Source organism: Mesoplodon mirus (assembly GCF_964341445.2).
Source record: "Mesoplodon mirus genome assembly, chromosome: 1".
Lineage (NCBI taxonomy): Eukaryota > Metazoa > Chordata > Mammalia > Artiodactyla > Ziphiidae > Mesoplodon > Mesoplodon mirus.
This window is the reverse complement of record NC_138976.1, coordinates 224,637,301-224,657,717: the sequence shown is the minus strand read 5'-3', so window position 1 is coordinate 224,657,717 and position 20,417 is coordinate 224,637,301.

Sequence of the window (20,417 nt, the reverse complement as noted above, 5' to 3'; positions counted from 1 at the left end):
ACAGTCATAGAGGTTTCCGGTGCTGATCTTGTCCAGAGGCCCTCTGAACGGGCATGGCCTCACTGTGTGCACCGAGACTCCCCTCACGGTGTTGACAGACCCTCTGCGGGAGGCATACTTCCTCTTTCCCTTTCTGTTCTGCTCCTTGCTCCTGGGGGTCGGGAGAGCTCTAACGAGCCCCAGGCCCTGATGCCCCCAGACCGTAGCAAAATTTTGTTTCTCCATTACCTAGGAACAGAAGGAATAAGAGGACAGCAGTGTGCCCACTCAGAGCCTTTGGGCTGGAGGAAAGGGTGTCAGGCCCTAAATTGATGGGGGCTGGGGCGTATTCTACACACAGCCTCCACACCCTCCTGCTGCTGGCTCTCAGGTGGAGGGGGGTCAGTTCCCTAGCATTTGCTTGGCCCACATGATGGCCAAGGAAAGTGGCTTCTTACTCCAAGTGAGCCCTTTGGGGGCCTCTGATGTGGATGACAGCAGCTGGGGGGGGGGTCTTTGTGAAGGACACACTCCCTGTGCACATTCATTTGGTTTTCTCATCCAAAAACTAACATCTGTTATTTCTTCACCAAACTGAAAAATATTAAAATAACACTACCAGACTTGGCCTGTGGAAGGGGGTCTGTATCTGGAGAGTGGGAAGAGAAGATGACTTATTGCAATGCCTTTCCCCTGATTCCAGTGATATTCCCAGTATAGACCAGAAAATGGCCGGGGAAATCTCGAAGAGCTCAGGGGAGACCGGGAAGAGCCTCTGCATGAGGGGAAAAGGGAGGACACAGAGGGCAGACTCATCCCCAGGGCCTGCATCTGCCTTAGACGTAGCAGTTCTGCTCATTTCGTTCTCAGACATTGATCGAGTACTAGATTGTGTCTGGCAGCCTTCCTCGGGAAGCACACACAGGTGTCCTATAGGAAGTGAATCTAAATCAACATCCGCTCCTCTTATTAAAGCCCAGACGTGCATGAAATCTCTTCATCCAACACTGGCCACTGTTGTACAAACATTACAGTCACGCACACGGCACAGAAACAAACATGCCATCCAGATAAGCCACATTCCGTTCTCACCCACAGCTTGACCTCCTGGACATGGACATTGCAGTGGTCAGCCTATCGCAGCCTACAAAACCAGAAGCTCGTAAGAGGACGGTCCCAGAGGACCTTAAATCAGTGTTTCCCTGTCCCAGTTGCAAAGCCCGTGAAAAGGCCATCCTGCCTTCTCAGAGATTTTTTTCGAAGCCTCTCCCTGGGGGAAAAAGATGATGCTTAGTCTCATTCCCTGCAGTGGCAACCTAAGCCTCTTTCTCACCTCTCCTGAGCTATTTTAAAGGTTCCATTTCTTGCCTGAAACGCTGCATCTTATGCTATTGGCCAAATATCAAAAGACAAGGGCACTGCCTTGATCTGCCTGCAGCTTTATTCCTCTGCCTGCCTCCTTCTGTCTGCCTTACTTGACTCTCCCGGGCACCATCTGTTTCTTCCCCTCCTCCTGGGAAGGAGCTGTGCCTTCTTATTCCCTGTACCTTTCCGTGTAGTGGCTGGCAGGACAAGGCTGGTATGTGTTGGAGCCAAAGGTCGGGAGTCCTATTCATGGCAGCTCCTGAGGGCAGCAGACGGACGCCGTGGGAGTTCCCCCTGCACACAGCCAACACTTGGTGTCAAGGGCTAAGAATAGACCAAATGGGAAATGAGCAGGCAGGACCTCAGGGGCTCCTGCCCTGGTGTGCCCCATCCCATGCAGAACAGTATGCACGCCCCAGTGGGAGCTGCCTGCCCTTGCCGACCCCTAACACGAATCGCAAGACTCCACACCGGAAACTGAAGTCAAGTCAGCTCACTCATGCTCGTCCAGGAGGGTCTACTCCTAAAATACATCCTCAGACCAAGGAGAACAAAGGAATAATTTCCTCTGGATATGGTGCCAAGTGGTCACCCAGCAAATGTCTCTCTAGAAGCGGCCTTTGGCCATTTGACATGGTGGATACAGACACCTGGTCACCTAGTAGATGAACTCCCTTGGTCGGTTTCTCCATCCTCACCATAGCTCAGGGGTCCTCGGGCTAGAGTGGGGCTGGGAGATTTGTGTCAGCTATAGACCTCCTAGAAGCTCATCTTTGGACCCAGAAAGATCAGGAAATATCACAGGCTGATCAGGGTCCCCACTGTGACCGTGGATAACTCACTTCACCTCTCGGTGCCTTGGTTTCTCCATCTGTAAAGTGGAGAGAAAGAAGGCCGGCTTCTTTCTCTCCTGCTCAGGGATGCTGTGAGGATTCAGTCATTATTGCCGGTAGCGAAGGCATCATGTAAGGAATAGTGGTGGCCTCGTTACTTGGGAAGTGGAACCACAGAAAGGTAGCGTGTTTTCTGGGTGCAGGGGCACCTGGAAGCTCCCAGGACAAGCAGCACGGCTGGGCAGGGAAGAGTCTCACATACCCGTAGCTCTTAGATACTTTACAGCACTGTGAACCCAGCACAGTGGGACTCCGGTTAGGCAACCGGCAGTCCCCTGGCTCAAGCCGGCCCCTCGCAATTCTAAAACCAAATGTCCTGATGTTAATTTTTCTTAAAGTACTGGAGAATATAGGGACGGATCAATTTGAAAACTGATATTCATCAAGCTTTGGGCAGACAAGAGAATGGGTGAATTTGGAGAGTATTTGGAGATTGTTTTTAAGGTGGTTGAAAGCTCTTCAGGAAATAGCTCTCACTTTTGTTCTTCCTTAAAATCTTTTTCAACATTGAGGGTCCTCTCATCAAACGGACTGGCCTTCTCTTTGCCTCTCTGCAGAATACAGAAACAGAACTTCGTTGCTGTTTTTTATTTTAAATCCCTTCAGCCAAAATGTGGGTCCCAATGTTGGGTTTTAATCATTCCCTGGTGTGCTTTGAGTGGAGCCTGCAGGCAAAGATTCAGAGACAAACAGGGGTTGGTGGATATATCACTAATGGTTTTTATCCAAATCCAGGTATTTTTCCCCTCATCATTTGAATTGGAAACATTCAGTTGAGTTTTTCTTTCCTTTTTTTCTTTTTTTTTCCTTTTCACTATGGGGTGGCTGTTATCAATTCAACTATTAAGATACCCTTTGAGCAAGAAAACAGACCCATCCTAAGGACCTCCATGTATGATACTTCTTAGGGTCTAAACCAGAGTGAGGGCAGGTGGGAGCAGTGGAGAACGACACCAGCGCTCTGGGAGGGCCAGCTGTAACACTGATTTTCTGTTGGCTCTGAGAACCTTCTTGGAGAGGAACATTCTAAAAGCTTCACCAGTTGTAGCTCAGTCAATCTGGCTCTGGCTCTGGTCCTTTCCTGGGAGTTCAGGTGTATTCTCATGTAAAAATTCTCACCCAAAAACAAAAAACAAAAAAAGGCACCTCCTGAGCCTGTCCTAAAGGTCCAGGTGCTGCTGCAAATCCTCCTGCTCTTTGTGCAGCTCTGACGAGAGCTCCTTTCCCACCTGCTCTGACTCTGCTCTCCAAAATTTATATTATTGTTTTGAGAGCACAAAGGACCAGATCATAGTTTGGAATTCAGTAATGACTTCTGTTTGATTTTGTATCTGATCGTTCTGTGGATAGGCCAAATCGTGCTGGGATTCTTTCTTTCCACAAGCATTTCTGATGGTAACCAGAAGGAAGGAATAACTGAGACGTCCATTCTCATCGGCACTCCTCTTCTGACCGGGATGGATGGCGGACGAACTGTATGGCATTTATGCACGAGGACTTCGAAGATGGCCACGTGGAGCCACAGAGAACAAAATGACTCAGTAGATGTGCAGGAAGAGTGATAAAGAAGAGGAGGGTTCCCAGAAGTACGTGGAAAGAAAATCGCGGCCACCATCGAATCACTACTTCCTACGCACTCTGGGGCAGAAATATCAAGGCATGTTCTTTTCAAAAGGAGGAAATTGATTTTATGGAGTGACCTATTTAAGCGTTATTGTTTCAGTGAAGGGTCAGAGAAAGCATCTATGGGAAGGAAAGGCATGCTCTCATGAACAGATCATGTCATTGGAAGTAAAAACCCAGGACTCTATCCTTCTGCAGACCTAAGTGAAGTCACTCTTGGGGCCAAATCCTCTTTCTGTAAAATGAGAAGAGTATTACTTACTTACCTCACAGGGGTGTTGTGAGGATAAAGTCACTAATGTCTGGGAAAGCACTCTGAGGATAAAAGTATTACTATTGTCAAGTTTGCTTCCTATTTAAAATCCTTTTAAACATTCATTGAGCACCTGTTGTGTGCAAGGCACCATCTGGGTGCCGTGGAGAAAGGGGAAGACGATCTAGCTCCTTTTCTCTTTTTTGATTAACGAATATTTTAAAACAATACAAGAGGACAGAATTAACAGAGTTTTCTCTATGTGGGTCAGGAAAGATGTTCTCTGTCTTTCTACCCCCAAAAGGCTACTCTCCTTTTTTTCCCAAGTATTTGGGCAAGAAGGGAGAGCTATAAATCTTCCATCAGAGAATGCTCTTCTGAGAAGCAAACAAATGTTGGTTACTCTTCTCCCTTTGGGGGAAAATGAAGGCGAATCTCAGTGAGCGCGTCCTGTGACCAGCAGATGAGGTTCCATTGTCTCCGTCATTCCTCCGGGCTCAGCTTCAGTTTACCATAGCCTTCATCTTCTCTCTCCAGACGCAGAAGACAGTTGCTTATGCTGTGCTGGAATAGCTGGGTGCTGTTTGGTCGGTTTGTGTCCTTGGAGAGTCTGGTACACTGTTGTTTGCTGGAAAGTCTTGGCTTCCAAAGACAAGGGTCTTCGCGAGAAAACAAATCAAAGCATGTGACTGCCTTTTTTCTGTGGTGGTGGCAGCGGGGTGGGGGAATTTGGAGTTCCTTAGCTGCCTCACGTAAGATGAAACCTTTTTAAATTTCACATTTGTTTTTCCATGTGCGAAGTGCTTCCCTTCCAAAACACACTCAAGGAATCAAGTCTGGATTCTGAAATAATCTAAAATATAGCACATCTCAATTTATTTCTCCAGTGCTGTGCCCAAGGTTCACTAGTTTCTACAAAGAGCCAAAACCACCGACTGAGCTAAGCAGGTTGGAAATCTAGCCCCAAATCAAAGCTTCTGGAAGTGCCCCCAGTCCCCTATAGTTTTAGGAATGCTCTTTCAATATTACTAGGGCTGTCTCCCTGAATCCTCAGAAATCTTCGTGCCCCAGAAAGAACATTCTCAGAGCTCAGCGGGCCTTCCTCTGTGTCTTAGAACCAGAGTGAAACCACTTGTTACTCTGAAAAGTATGATATGATGCCAGTCTTGAGGGAAAGAAGAGAATTACTTTCTCTGCCTTTCAGAGGGAAGAGGGAACAAAGAGAAAGGGAAGGTTATTAGGTTTGAAACGTGGCTCTTTTGTGGCTGAGAAAAGATGTGGGACTCAGTGGTCCACAGTGGTCCCCTCTACCTTGCATGCGGGATTGGGGGAGCCCCGTGTGAGTTCCTTCAGGAACCCAAGGTAGTACGGGGGCTCTGGGTCCTTTCCTTCCGACCCAGGACCTGAGGAAAGGGTGTCTTCGTCTTTGGCGCTGCCTGGCCCCAGAGCATCTTGCGCTCCGCGGCCGCCTCTCTGCCCTTCTCTAGCCTGTGCTCTCCTGACCGCTCCCAAGCCCGGCGTTGATTCCCAAAGGCCTTCTTTCCACGAGGCCAGTCCTTACGCGCACACAGCTTCCGGGTGGGGCCGCTTGTCCAGACTCAGCCCCTTCAGCCTCTCCCTGGCCTGGATGCCTCCACCGACGCGTGCTTCCGCTAACTGCGCAGGACTCCGAGCTGTGGCCCCAGCCTCTCCACTGGCCAGCCTGCCTGAGGTCAAGGACAGGCTCCCTCTCTTCCTTCATTTAAATACATACGCCTTTAAAAGGCACGGCCCTGGGTCCCAGCAGAGACGCGCGAGCTGGAGGGTGGGAGAGAGGGGCTGATTGTGTTACTTAAACAGCCTGGGACACTCTCCAACAACTTAGGAGGCCAACTTGGGCCTCCAGGTGAAAATACAAGTTTTCTCAGTCCCTGGGATAGTTAGGGCATCCTCTCATCAAAATGACAAAAAGCCTTTGTGCAAGTGATTGCTCACAGCTCGGTAGGGCCCCTCCAACTTCACAGGGGAGGCTGTCTTCCTCCTTACCGAGGGCTTCATTTTTATTTGTTTGGAATTATAGTGATTATGAAATGCTTGAGAGAGAGAGTGGACACATAAGCTGTGAGGTGATCTGAGATTTTGAGATTATGGTGAATTGTGCAGAAGTGAGGGGCCTGATTGAAGTCCATGATCATATCACTGCATTGTAAGCTTCTTAATCACATCGAGATACATAAATATGCCAATCTTGGGCATGTATACATATACACAGACACGTGTGTATATACACGTGTGCCTGTGTATATATATGCATACACACACACACACACACACACACATATATTTGTATATGTCATTTTCTTAAAGGGCTTAAAAAGTTGCTCTAACAGAGTATTTTGATGTTAGGGCTCTTGCCGGACTTGAAATAGACCTAGCCTGGATGGGCTTCTCTTTCTCCCTGGCCGGGGCCATGAAGGCTCCCCTGGGCTGGGATGTGCCTGCTCCTGCTCCACCTGGGACGGGAAGCAGGTCTCCAGAGCAACCCAGAGACTCCGGGCTGCAGCTTACTGAAGAGCTCCCCACTTCTGAGAATTCAGATCACACCTAGGGACTCTGACCATTAGCACGGTGGTCCTCAGAGCGGAAGGAGAGGGAGGCACAGGTGGGCAAGGAAGGTGGGAAGTTACTGCTTGGAGCCCGGGCAGCATTAGATGTCCTTCGGCCACCAGCGTCTCCAGCCACTGAAACTCACGCCTGATGGCTGTGGTCGTGCAGTATGAGTATCTGCAGATGGTGTGAGGCTGCCTAGTGAAGCCCCCAGTGACTCGGGGAATGTGACCCCCTTTCTGGCAACTCTAACAGAGACATTTCAGAGCAATTGCCCTTAGGAGGCAGAACCTACTTCAGAACCGGGCCACATCCCTCCCCAAGGCAGTGACAGTCACAAGTCTGGGGACAGACCTGGGAAGAAACAGGTGTACATGGAGTGGAAAAGTCACTCGAATTCCCTCCCTCTCAGGTGACAGGATGCATGTGACTCAAAGTGCCAGGGGATGTGGCGATGCTGGAAGGGTCCTTCCACAAAGGGGAAAAGAGCTTTGGGGGTTACCGGGAGGGAAAAGGTGCTGAACTTGGGCTTTGCATCACAAGCCTCTCTTGACCTGCATCCTATTCTGAGGTTTCTCCTCTGACCAGAAGAGTGAGGGAAGCCAGGGGTGGAGCCATGTCCTAAGAATGTTTGGGATCCAGACAAGAGTTGCCACCCAAAACACCTGTGTCAGGTGGGAGAAAAACCACAGGGACTGAACAAGACCCCTGGAAACCATTTCAAGCCCACTCCAGAGGAGCAGCCTTTGGGGTCCCCTCCCCCGACCTGTCACATGTGCACGTCTGTGCCTCCCAACCCCCGGTGGTGTGGCGCGCTGCCAGCTGCTGCAGACCACCATGCCAGGAGCATGCGTGACACCGCCTCCCCCAGTTTTTTGTCCCTTTATCCCCAGCACCAGTCCCCAGTGTATAGTAGTAGTTCCATTATCTTTTTCCCTGCACGGACTCTTGTGACAAGGCGTGTTTCCAAGAAGCCTATTTTCTATGCGTATTACAGGGAGGGAAATGCGGAGGTGGACCCAGGAATATGGGAGTACCATCCTGGAGGGACTAATGTGGCTTTTTTCTTTTACTTAAAAAAAATGTGCACATTCGAAGAAAATACATGAGCAGGAAAGGAAAGGGAGGGAGGGAGCAAAGGAAGGAGGGAGGGAAGAGAAGGAAGGAAGGAAGGAGGGAGGGAGGAGGAGAGAGGGCAAAGACAGAAAGAGAAAAAAGAGGAAGAAAGAGAAATAGACGCGCATCGAGTCCCTGCCGTCTCTCAGCACCTGCAGGTCGTCACTGTGGTTGGCAGCTACTGGAGCTTCTCAGCGTTCCGATTCCGTGTATGCCTGAGAGACAGGCCACAGAATCGTGGCTCTGGCCTTGCTGAGCTCACCCTGCAGGGATGTTTGGGCACCTCTGGGCTCACCTGGTCACTGGCTCTCCCAACCCATCTGCCTGGTGTGGGGAGGCTGCCTGCAGGGTCAAAAGGCTGGAATCCAATCTCTCTTCCCCAGATAATGGTTAATTTTTAGGACGTTTTCTGACAGTTGCTTAGTTTTTCTTGGATACTTTTCTACCAATCATTCTTCCCATTTTAACCCCAATGAAGCTGATGACTTGCTAACTGACTCTTTATAGAGCAAAGCTATTTGAAATTCTCAGGTAATTCAAAGCTTTGAGTGCATAATATTTGTAATTTTCCCTAAAGGGCTAACAAAATATTCTCTTCGGTACTCTTGAGTGTGAGCTGGGTCTGAGAAACTGGTTTGGATGTGTATTTGAGGGTTTGAAGGAAGCAGAGTCATAAACACCATTCATTTTGAGATTCCACCTATTGCTGCCCCCATCCCCCCACTGAACAAATGATCAGACATGCATCTATAAAAGGAACGTTCTAGAACTTGGCAATTCCAATCGGATGATAAGCGCCCTAGTCTCTCTTGTTTTGCCGAGGTGGGAGTTTGCTGCAGGAGCTTTAGTCATCCTTCTGAGACTCGCCCTTGCATCCCGCTGGGAATCTTTTCTTCCTCCCTTCTCCTGTATCTCATCTTCATCATCAGTTCCTCCGTTTCATGAAGCAGCTGGGTGACTAAATACAGCTTCCACCGCTCAGACCATGCCTGCCTTTACTCTTGAGATTGCTGGTGTTAAAGATAACTTACAGTGAACTCTAGGCTGAAGATTAAGCCTGTCAGCTGAACCTCCCAAATACAGCAGCTTTATGGCCACCTTGCTGTTGACAAAATTCTCAACCTAAGGGGATGTAAATGAGCCTATTTGTAGCCCCTTCTCTCCGGAGCAGCTCTATGTGGAAGTGGCTTAGCCAGAGGTGGGGGATGGCTAAGGAGGTACCCTTGCCCTTTATCACACCTGACCTGCACAGGTACTGCTTATGGGAAGCCTGTGTTACAGGCCAAGGAGAATCCTTATGCCTTTGGCTGATGACCTAGGCTACCTAATTAATGGACCCCTTTGGATGGAAAAGGAAGCTCTTAAAACTTGATTTAATTTCATTGAACCGAGCACCTGTTGTATGCACAACACAGCCCTGGCCCACGGGTGATGCAACAAGAGAGGAAAAACAGTGCCTGAAACCGTGGAAGGTGTAAAGGCTAAGAATGGCATTCCACCTGTCTTAACAGGATAGTGTAAAGACTCCCAGTAGGAAATCAGTGTGATCTTGGACCAATGATTTAGCTTCTCCAGTCATCAATTTCTTTGTTTCCAAAAAGTTCCTTTTGGCTCTAACACACTCTGGCCACTATGACTCAGCTGGAAACTCAAAGCACTCTACCGGAAGGCAGGCTGATAAATACATAGAGATGCAGAGCTAATGCTGAGCCCCTCCAGCCGAGGCAGCACTTGACTCTGAGAGTAAGGGGAGACCTCTGAGCTGAGTCCATCAGTATTTCCCTTCTCCAGAGCTACAGACCAATGGATCGCCTGGCCCTTGGTCTTGTTTAGGGACAGATGTGGGTTTCCCTTCTCTCTGCCGTCTCTGCTGGCCGGCGGCAGCAGGAGAAGCTGGGGAGGCTGGGGGGCTAGTCCTCCCTGTCCTGGCAGCTCAGCACTGCACGTTCCTGTCCGGGCTCTACCTGCTGTGGTTGCTGGGACTGTGGTCAGGACGCCAGTGACCTTGAGTCAATGGAGAGGCAGGGGCTTGGAGGTCAGCAGTGCATTTCCTGTCTAGAAGGAACTTTGAGGAACCCCTGGAAGGAACAGATGGGCAGAGACCATTCTTCTAAAGCCATGGGCAGACAGACTCCCAAACACCCAAGTCTGTTACTGCAGGAGGCATGTGGGTGGAAAATAGCTTGAAAGGAGACTTGGGGGCAGGGGCAGGTGGTGTGTCCAGGTGGCTTCTCTCTGTCCCAGGAAGGTGCTAGAAGAGGCCCTTTACAAACAGAGGTCTCTTCTGTCAAAAGTCTTTTGGTTGTCCCTTGTTGTCCACGCCCCCAAAGTAGGTTTGGATAAATAATTCAAATTGCTGGAAGGTGGTAGGAATAATTCATTTTTCCTCATACTGAAATGGGAGTATCAATTTCAGTATAGAAAAGCATCAGAATTTGAACACCAACTTAGGCAAAAAAAAAAAAAAAAAAAAAAAACCAAAAACCAATTCAAGAAACCAGAAGGAAAAGCAATAATTCAATTTAAATAAGCATGTCACTGAGACTGCTGTGTCAGACTCCCTCTGAGCAGCCTCCTGTGTTGTCACATTGACTAGGGTTTGGGAAGAAGGGTCCCTGCAAGCCTTTTTTTTTTTTTTTTTTCCCAGTATGCGGGCCTCTCACTGCTGTGGCCTCTCCCGTTGCGGAGCACAGGCTCCGGACGCGCAGGCTCAGCGGCCATGGCCCACGGGCCCAGCCGCTCCGCGGCATGTGGGCTCTTCCCGGACCGGGGCACGAACCTGTGTCCCCTGCATCAGCAGGCAGACTCTCAACCACTGTGCCACCAGGGAAGCCCCCCTACAAACCTTTTGATCCTGGTCTTAGGCGCCCCCATCCTGTCACCGTGGGCTTAGACAGCAAGTCCCGGGGGCCTTGCAGGTCACACCACATGGCCAGTCGGCTTTCCTTCTTCCAACCCAGACCAGGTGCGAGGGAAGGAAAGTGGCTGGTGAGGACGGCTCTGCCCCCCTCACCCCACGTCCAGACCTTCCTGCAGCGACCCCATGTGGAGTGTGGCCCTCGCCTGGAACGAGAAACATACGAAGGGCTATTTCAAGGCCGGCAAGTCACTAATAAAAATTAAGATGCCATTTACCATGCACTCTGCAGTCTGTTCCGTCTTCTTTTCTGGTTCGTCAGTGGCACACGTCATTCTCGGTGCTCCGAATGGCCAACGACTCCCTGTTTTCTTGGCCAGACTGTAAGGATGGAGTAGTTCTAATGTTGATTCTAAGCCAACACTCATGGTTCTCAGCGATGTGGACAGGTGTGGACGTCTCTCTGTCCTCATTCATCTAGAGCCGGTGCTATTTGTGGCTAACAGTGCCTACGGATGTAATTCCTTCATTTTCTCTCTTTTTCTTCCGAATGCATTGCCACCAAGGAATCATATTAGAAAGACAGATGTCCATGGAGGGCTTTCCTTAGCACAAGATTTTGGTTCTTATTCTCACTTTTTTAGGAGGGCTTGGTTTCTAGTGTCTCAGTAACCCCTCCACCCCCACCCCGGCTTCTTTTAAAAAATGGAAACGTTTTCCTTTTCTATTAGCCAAAAAGAAATTTCACTAAAAGGAACCACATCAGGCTCTTTCTTCCCTCTCTCCCTGGTGAGTTGAAATGGACAGGTGTACCTGAGTTGGGATCATTTTTGAATCACTTGCCCCAGGGTTCTTCTAAAGATGAAAGGCTTTTCTTTTCCCCTACCACGGCGAGGTCAGGGCGGTGACGACAAACAATTGAACTTCTCGAAACCTTGTGGTGCCTTTTCTTGTGGTGCTTTTCTCATGTAACTCCAGACAAGGCAGCCACCTGCAGCAAACAGCAAATGCCAGTGCTTTTCCTTGGTATCATGTGCCAGTGCAGTAAAAGACTTAATGTATACATATATAAATAGATATATAGAGATATCACTATAGTTATATAATTATAGAACTGAGGTTCTGATGCAGCTTTGATGGGAGTTGATCATTCCTCTGCAAAAAAAAATCGACACTACTCAACTGGAACTCACAGCTCTGGGGACGGTTTTGGCTTCCGGGAAGGGCACTAACAAATGAGATGGGTGACTCCTGTGATGAGTTTTCTTCTTTCTTGTGAAAGTTGCTATCTCCATACCCTGGACTGTTTGCTAAGGGAGCAAAGAGCAGCTTCTTTTGAACTTCCTTTGGTGCTGATATTTTAAAAATTGTTTGTTTGTTTTGCTTCCTCATCAGTGGCCAAAAAGCTGCTTTTCCAAAATCTCAACTCACCAGTCAGAGGTGACAGGGGACAGTCTGGGAATAAGAGGCTAGATGTTGGGGATCCCCGACTCTGTGACTTAATCCAGACGGTTTCCTCTGTGACCTGCATACGCCTCCCAGACTCAGTTCCCTCATCTAAAATAGACATCATATTTCCTTACCTCATGGGGAAGGGTCACTTCAAAGGATGCATCTGTGGCACTCAAACACGAAAGCATTATTAATTTGGAGACAGCAACTTGACATGTTTTTAAGATTCTGTTTGTATGTTGCTAAGATTTTGATCCTGGGGTTTTGCTTTGTCCCCCTCCTGCTTCTCCATCTCCGCCACATTGTATGCCCTCCCTTTGGCAATACCTATGAAAATCGTGTAACTGATAGACCTCACCTAAAGGGGTGGGTACTGCTAACTTCTCCCAAGGAAACAACGTCACTAACACTGTATAAGGTGCTAGAATCAAACCTCATTTTATAGACTTTGGTTCTTAGAGAAAAACAAAACATGCAGAATTCTTTCTGTGAAGCCTTACTATAGATTGTTATAGCCAATTGTTTATCCAAAAAGAGAGAGAGAATAGAAGGTAAAGATAAGATGCAGTGATTCTGTATAAAATGTAACTAAAGGACCTTTGCTATTTCCTATATTGATGTAAACTATCATATCTATGTGTGTGTATATATATATATATATGCACACATATATGCTTGAGGCAGATAGAAAGAATGAAAAAGTGTAACGTATGTCCATCTTTATTCTAATTTTCAGTTGGTTCACAACTTTGAGGACATGAGCAAGAGAGGTTTATGGTAGGATGAGATAAGGGATGCCCAGTATGATATAGGAAATTACTCTTAGTTCTGTTCCATTCTATATGTTACTAGAAGGAGTTTGGCTGAATGAGAGGACAGGGAAATCAGTTAAAACACAGACGTGCTTTCTAAATGTTCTGAGCATCGACGTTATACTTTGGTGTTGTTTCCTCCTTATTCTAAGGTTTCTGATAGCACTGTAAAACATGTCTGCCGCCTAAGGTGTTAACAAATAATGATTACCTCAAGAAAGCTTAAAAAAAGAGGCAGTTGTTTCCCCCCATCTCTTAGAAAGCAGTGAACCCCTAAGCAAAATGTGAGGCATTTCCACAGAAGTTCAATAGAGAATAGAACCATTTCTGGTGCTTTCCTCAGTGCCCCCATTCTCACCCGCCCCTTCCTTTGCTAAAGAGAGAAATAACCCAAAAGATGAGTTTTGACAGGAAGTGGTGTTAGGCTGTAGCAAAAGTGTATCGATGAATACAGACCTTGCCCGGAACGAGTGGTGTGGGGTCCTTTTCAGTACGGCTGTGTAATTCAGGTGTTTACTGCTAGCGTGTGTATGTGCGTACTGTGTATATGCTTCAGGGGATGAAATGTTTGATGGACAGAGAAAAATACCATAAACAGACATGAACAGAAAAAAAAATAATCAAACGCTATTTTATCAGACGACGCACTTGTTCACCTTGATGAGAAGCCACTGTTTCACAACTATGCAATCCCTCCCGCCTTCACCTCCACTCTCCACCTCCCGCACAGATTTTCCTTTGTACCAGAACCACAATAGCCAACCCCTGGTTCAAGGTGAGCATGCTACAGTGATTCTTTTCCTAAATTTAAGAGCTCCCGAGAAAAATTTTCCTTTTCTTTCATTTTCAATGATTCAATGTAACCCTGTTTGGTTCCGTAAGTGAACTGATGTGTATTTTTATGTTTCGGTTACATGTTTACAAACTGCTTTCCATCCTCTTCTTGATTCAAAATAATTATTTTCTTTATAAAGTGTAACTTTTATAGGACGTTTGGGGGATGTGTTGACTTAACGAAGAAAAAAAATTTGGCTTAAGTGGAACAATGAGCGTATGACCTCGGGGGTTGGGGGTGGGGTGGGGAAATTTTGTGGACCTGCAGCTAAATTAGCACCTACACCTTGGTCCTGAATAGAGACCCTGGCTGGGAGCTGGCTACTCTGGGCAGGATTTGACCCCAGGGATTTTTATTTCCTTATGTGTGGTCCTCTATATGGAGTAACCTATCCCAGAGGGTGAACTCATATTTCCTACCCAGCTTTATGCCAGCCTCATCCTTCCCACCTACCATCCTTCCACACTCTACCCAGTGCCAAATCCCAGTTCCCTGCCTTTGCACTGCTTCCCGCTGATCCTTCTCCTCCCCTGGCAGCCACTGACTGGGGTTACTGCATCTGCTTTCAATGTAAAAGATAGACATAAAGAAAGTCTCCAAGAGCCTGACCTCCAAAGCACTGAGGAAGTCAGTCCTCAGTTGGCATGTCATTTGAGGGTATTTGCAACACACTCTTAGCTACAGAGAAGAGCGGGTCCAGGTTCATTTACAAACTACCCAGCTTGGCCAAGCCCATCTTCATGAGGTGTTAAAAAGGAGTCGCTGGGAAGAAGAGAGATCCCGAGGTTAGACAAAGCACAACTTAGGCAGGAGCAGCCCTGCACACAGAAGTCAGGCTCTCTACTTCTCTGGTTGTCTGCACAAGTCTGAGTTTTGCACACGGTTTACAAATCTTGCACAAGGTGGCCGAGCCATCCGAGACAGTTTTCAAAAGATAAATTCAGACACTGCCTAACTGCTCTAGCACAAGCTGCTTCCACTCCACGGCTGGTGGGAGCTCGGATGGAGTTCCTCTGGAATGAAAATGTCGGTTCTTTGACAAGAGTGCATTTTCTCTGTCAGCCTCATTCCTTGCCTGTTCATCCTACACGTATTCCTAGCGACTCAGGGGATCTTACTTAGATGCTGTGCATTTGCTTTCTGTCCTGTTCCATAGGTCACACCTGCTAAGACCCATCCCAGGAAGTTATCACTCACTATTTCTCGTTTCCTCCTGAAAAGGAGTTCTCTTACCCTTGGAGGTACCATTCGAGAGACTTTTAGGCCTATCAGACACAGGCCCAGGAGCCTCTACCAGAAGCCAGCTTGTCTTTACGGCTCAGAAAACATCAAGGGAATCAGCTCCAGGATACTAGGAGATTTCTCAACTCCTGGCCTTGCTTAAAAAGTGGCTGGGGGCTGGCGGGGCCCTGTCAACGTTGTGACCCCACTCTTCTCCTGCCTGCCCAACAGAGCTCAGTCCCTGCTACCAGCCTAGAGGACCTGGAGGCTCTGGGTCTTCCAAGAAGTTAAGAGTTCAGGGCAAACGAACAAAGGTAAAGGGTGGAAGTGGTCTCCATCCCCTACTCCTCAACCAGGGCCAAGTCAGAACGTCCAGCACCTCTTTTGGAGCTGTGACAACCTGCCTATCTGGGGAGGGACATGCCCACCTCTGGGGGCTGTGGCATCATTGGGTTTCCGCCAGAAATCTAGACCCGGGGATTGTGCCTGTCCGGAGGTGGCAATTCACCTGCAGCACGAACAGAACGTTTGCCGAGGAGAGCCCTCCCCCTCAGAGGGGATGAATCCTGCTGTGGGGTGGGGGCTGACCCTCTGTCAGGTGGGCTCTGGCCATCGACTGGCACCTGAGACCCTGAGGGGCCCAGAGGTATAGAGTTCCAGATGCCATGATGCCAGAGAAGTCAGGCGCAGCCCAGAGCCCACCTGGCAGTGGAGAAGGAGTCCCGTCAGAGATATTGTGTGTCCTTCTCTGGGGGAGGGGACAGTTGCTTTAGAGGAAAGGAGTATTTAGGACTCCTGGAGTCTCAGGAACATCGAGGGTGTCAGAGCAAGACCAGCGTGACCTGCACAGGTGACATCAGCCCTTTGGGAGGATGGGAGAACCCAGATGCAGCAAACATTAACTGAGGCCAATGATGACGAAGGCTTTGTCCCAGTGCCTTCATACAATGATCTCACCTAAATCCTCTGATGCTCTGGCAAGGTGAGAAACCCCACCCATTTTACAAATGAGGAAACTGAGGCTCGGGGAGCTTCTGTGATTGCACAGGGTCCCATGGTCATCCAGGGGTCCAGCTGGGGGTCAGACCTGGATCTTTGGTCCCACTGGCCTTCCAGGCTCCGCCTCATGCCATCTCCCGACAGTTCACAAAGGCCAGGTAGCTCAGAATGCCTGGTAGGGACAGCTTGGGACTAGGGCTGTCTTGACATTCTTGTTTCCTTGCAGATGGCCATAGGAGCTGGAGACGTGTGAGGTTTTAGGGGACTAAAAGTTTAGTGACGATTTATGAAATAGGGTATCCGCATGGGAAAGGACGCCTGTTTTCCATGTGAGTGTTTGGAGAGCTCCTCCTGCAAATGCTGCGAGATGTCTATTTTGGTGTCCTGAGCACTTTTGTATCTCCTTTTTTAGGGTTCTGTAGTGGTGACTTTTGTGTGTCTGATCTTGAAAGGTGAGGTGACTTCCGGACAAGTGGATTATTTCTCTAAGGATCCCGTAGAAGAGTTGAACAGTTGGAATTAGGACAGAATCAGAAAATTAAGCTTCATGGGATAAATTTTGAGAAGGTTTTTGAAGATACTGGCTATGACATGACAGAGGGAAGGAGAATTCTAGACAGCAAACTCCCCATGCAAGGCTGGAGCAGGGAGCAGCCTGGGAACCTACATCGTCTTCCTGTCCCCACTTCCTGGGCCAGTCACTTGCCTTCTGTGAGCCTCCGTTTCCTCATCTCTGAAACACGGGTGAGCTTGGTGACCTCTGTGATGGGTCCCAACCAGAAAGGTAAGAAAATAGCAAGACAGGCAGATGCATTTGTGAACGTCTTGACAACTGAACTGATCCATTGGGATGTGGGATGATAACTGTTGGGACCTACTGTAAATTCTTAAGCCAGGGGATGAAATGACCAACATGGAACTGCTAGGCTTAAGAAAGTGATTTTCACTGTCATGTGAACTGATTAAGGGAGAAAAACAAGATAAATGAGAGAGGAAGGGAACCCGGGAGAGGAAAGGGGCAGGAAAAAGCAGAACAGAGAGAGTTGGAGGAGGGGAGAGAAGAACCCTACGTGCTGTTTCCCCACAAACATAGGTCAGCCTCCTGCTTTATACGTTTTTTTTTTTTTTTTTTTTTTACGGTACGGGGGCCTCTCACTATTGTGGCCTCTCCCGTTGCGGATCACAGGCTCCGGACGCGCAGGCCCAGCGGCCATGGCTCATGGGCCCAGCCGCTCCGCGGCATGTGGGATCTTCCCGGACCGGGGCACAAACCCGTGTCCCCTGCATCGGCAGGCGGACTCTCAACCACTGCGCCACCAGGGAAGCCCCTGCTTTATACGTTTGATTACAGTTATGTCAGCTTGATGCCTACTGGGTGTGCACACACGTGCACACACACACACACACACACACACACGCTTAATCCTGCTATAGTCACAGCAATTACCCACGAGAAAAATCCCTCAGTCCTTGGGCAGAGATCGGGCTTCTTCAGAGCACAAAGGAACAATGGAATCTCGGGGTTTGAAGGAGACTCAGACACCACCCGATTTTTGCTTGTCCACACAGTCATGGACAAAACGATATCAAATTTTTCTCAAGGCCTCCGAGGTAAAAACTCTTTGCCTTTGCTCCTTAGTGAATGCCTGTAGTCAGACAGTCCTCCCTTGTAATGACTCCAATGCTGTCTGTTGCTCACCAGACTGATTCCTTTTGCTTTGGGTCTCCGAGGGGACAGGGATCTAGTCTCTGGATTACTGAGCCCTCGGCCTCCCCTTCCCAGGGAACTCCTGGAGGGCAAGACTAGGAATCAAATGAGAAGGATGGTCATAAGCTCAGCTTGTCTTTGCCTCCTGAAATTATGTGAAATTCAGATAGATTGCACCACTCCCTCACAACCTACTGGACCAGCTGGGCTGGAGACAGCTGTCCCCTTTGCTGTGACTCAGTTTTCACACATCCTCAGATAGATTGTTTTTAGTTCCTCTCCCACTGGGTCCTGCCGCTGTATTATTCCTTCTCAGGATAATGTTTTATGTTCAAAATTCAAATGTGACTCTTGCCTTGAGATGTACCTAGGAAGATAGGAGGAGGCTCCTGGGTATGGTCTGGGGGGAAAATGTAGGGTCTTTAAAGTTCTTACAACACTGTGGACACCTTCCCTTCTTCCCCAAACCATTCTCTTGGTGCATTTTCTAAAAATGCAATCCAGCCTGGATGATGCCCTCCATATGCCAGGCGCTGTGCCAGGCACTGGGGAGGTAGAGGGGAAAGATGGTCTCTTAGGGTATCCACAGTCCAGCAGGGGAGAAAGAAGACCCACAGACAAACGGGACAGTACGGTCAGCACTCTGATTCTGGAGAACAGGGCCTGGCCCTTTCTGGCATGGGTTGACTTCAAGCTTCCCTGGTGTGCACTTGCTCGGGTACCAGACTTCCCACCCAGTCCCCTCCCCCACCCTGCCCTTCTCCCAAACTCACCAGGCATTCTTCTTGGACCCCTCTGTCTTCCCTCTTGCTTGAGCTGACCTGTTCCCAGCTATTTCCCGGTAGAGCAAATCCCAACCAAAGCAAGATCACATCCAGAGTCAAAATAACTGTTGAACAGTCTGAGGAAGCTTGATGCAATTCCACTTTTAGGCCCATCGGTGTCTCTGAGCCTCACTTCCTCTGCACTTTCTCTAGGGTCTCTGGGGCCTTTGAGTCACTGGCAACAAACTCAAGTTTCTCCTTGGCTTGCTGGTTGGAGCCCCTTAGATCTCCATCTGCACTTGTCTGAGCTGACCCTTCCTTGGTTCGTCATTTCATGGTTCCGTCCTCCCACCGGTTGCCTCAACCAGCCAGGTGTCCTCTCCTGGTCCCTTACCCTCACTCTATCCTCCTCCCACTCAAGACCTCAGACAAGGATGGAGTTGGTTTTTTCATCAGCTACCACTGCCTGACAGTGCATTTTACGGTGAAAATGCATTTATAGTAAAAACTGAGGCTGAAGATGGCCTTCTTCGTGGCCTTTTAAGCTCTCCACTGGAAAGACTGTAAATGGAAATGACAAAGGGAAAGGGACAATCCCAGCAACCCAAACCAGTAGGTGCTTCTGACCTCGCCCACTAGGAGAGCAGTGATCCTAGGAAGGTAAAGTCATGCCAGAGACTTCACGGCTAAATTGATTTCCAGCTATTTCCAGGAATGTGTCAAGGGCCCTCAGAGGCTAGCGGTCCCTGGCACAGTGGCTGCAGAGGTGAGGATGCCTCTAGAGACCCTTACTGTCATCCCCCAAGCACTGAGCTCCCAAGGCTGCCACAACCCCACCCGCAGGGATACAAAGGAGAGCCCTGTGGGACAGGTTACTCCAATTACATAGGTGAAAATTATATATATATATAAAAAATATAATTATATATATTTTCCTGGGCACAAAAGCAAAAACAAAAACTTTATTACACCAGGGCTTTTAAATGAACACGTCTGATTCCCTGACTTAAAAATATTTTTCTTTTCATTTTGAAGCAGGTGTTTTTTTTTTTTATGGGGCTTATTTTTGGGTTTGAGATCACTGGGCTTCTTGCCCTGTGAATCCATGCTTGCTGCTGTGTTGAAAATGCATACATTGGTGACCGCGGTACTAAGCCAAATTTAAACTCTTTAGTCTCCTCCATCTGTAAGTGTTATGTATCTACCTCATTATGATTTTTTTGGTTTCCTGTGCTTTCGTGTTGTGTATGATGTCAGAGGTGAAATGTAGATAAAAATATATATATATAAAAATATATATTTTTTGCTTTGCAATAAAGTTCAAAGCTATAACACAGACTATTCATGAAATGTCATAGCCTTTTATTGTGCTCTATCCTCTTAGTTGTGAATTGTCCTGGGAGCCCTTTTGCCTATTCACTAGAGTCAATATTATTGTTTGTCATTTGATGAATTATTCTAATTATTTTAACTGTACTTTTTTGACACATTGAATATGACACTAGGATTCTTGAACAACTCTTGGTTCCAAAGGTGCTTTATTTCTGTGGACTCATGTGATCAAATGGAAGGGAAGTGTCTCTGCAGACTGGAATCTTTCAGATAGAAGTATTGATCTCAATGTCATTGGGTTTAGAACAAAAGGTTTGTGCGTAGGGGGAAAAAGGAAACATTGGTTTGGCTTCAACTTCTTGAAGCTTTCAATGTTGATTTATGTCCAACTTTTGTATTTTAATTTCAATCTCTTGGCATGGAATATGGTACCCACTGACTCCCTAGCACCCTCACCTGTTTTGGCTGCTTTCAACTTTTTGACTTCGCCGTTTTCTCTAGGTTGATTTTATGTGTTGTGCTGTTTGGTGGTAAAGTACCCTGTGGCCAGCCCTTACATATTCTCCAAACCTTGTGAAACCCTCTTCCATACCATGTGTTCAGAGGGATGGTGATCTGGAAA